At 43.0% G+C, this 1,159-nt stretch overlaps 1 non-coding gene across 1 annotated transcript; it reads left to right on the top strand.

Moving 5' to 3' along the window:
• The first annotated feature begins 701 nt into the window (after positions 1-701).
• TRNASTOP-UCA (transfer RNA opal suppressor (anticodon UCA)) lies at positions 702-788 on the top strand. The gene has a single exon. It is a non-coding gene; the product is annotated as a tRNA-Sec (tRNA).
• The last annotated feature ends 371 nt before the right edge of the window (positions 789-1,159 follow it).

Below are 1,159 nucleotides of genomic sequence, written 5' to 3'. Positions count from 1 at the left end.
TAGAGGTACAGGTTGAGTATCCCATATCCAAAATGCTTGGGACCAGAGGTATTTTGGATATGGGATTTTTCCGTATTTTGGAATAATTGCATACCATAATGAGATATCATGGTGATGGGACCTAAATCTAAGCACAGAATGCATTTATGTTTCATATACACCTTATACACACAGCCTGAAGCTAATTGTAGCCAATATTTTTTAGAACATTGTGCATAAAACAAAGTGTGTCTACACTCACACAATTCATTTATGTTTCATATACACCTTATACACATAGCCTGAAGGTCACTTAATACAATATTTTTAATAACTTTGTGTATTAAACAAAGTTTGTGTACATTGAGCCATCAAAAAACAAAGGTTTCACTATCTCGCTCTCACACAAAAAAGTCCGTATTTCGGAATATTCCGTATTTCGGAATATTTGGATATGGGATACTCAACCTGTATAACTGCAAATAATAAGAATCTCCAGAATGTACTATGGAGGGACTGCAGCGGGTATCTCTGATACCTGCTGCAGTCCCTTCCAATCCCGACAACAGCCACAGCCCCCATAGCTGCAAAGCTGTCAGATTTACGAGCTTGGCCCCAATAGGCTAACACCATCTCCGCATTACTCAGCTTTGACTTCGACGCTAACACGGGTAAATTGTCAGCTTCCCCTGCTAGCGTAACCCCATGCGTGCCTGAAATCAGTCCAGATGTTCATCAGTGGTCTTGGGTGTAGGCTTCAAACCTGTAGCTGTTTAGCGACAGAGTGATTTAGTTCCACCCTCTGGGCACCAGTATCTTGTTGATGCAGGCTAGATACACAGCTTAGCTCTCTGGCACGGAAGAGTTCTAATCTGCTATTGGTGGGCTGTTGTTCCGATCAGGAGGCTAGTGGCTCAGCCACCACTGGAACTCCCCGGTGCCAGACTATTCTATGTCTATAACGTACGTCAAGTACTAGTCAGGACAGTTGGAGCAGTGCTCCAAATTGAGGATTCCGAACGTCTACTCGAGACAAGTTTCCACTTTTTTAGTGTTTAGAGGAAGAATCAACTACTCTTTGGCACAGCTAAAGGACCACCTAGAGGTGGCATGGACTCAGCCTAACAAGCATTTAAAGTTATCTAAGCACAGGGCTTCTTTTTACCCGCTACCACCAAGG

Source organism: Pseudophryne corroboree, chromosome 11, assembly GCF_028390025.1.
Source record: "Pseudophryne corroboree isolate aPseCor3 chromosome 11, aPseCor3.hap2, whole genome shotgun sequence".
Lineage (NCBI taxonomy): Eukaryota > Metazoa > Chordata > Amphibia > Anura > Myobatrachidae > Pseudophryne > Pseudophryne corroboree.
The sequence above is the reverse complement of the archived record's forward strand: the minus strand, read 5'-3'. Positions and strand labels throughout refer to the sequence as shown.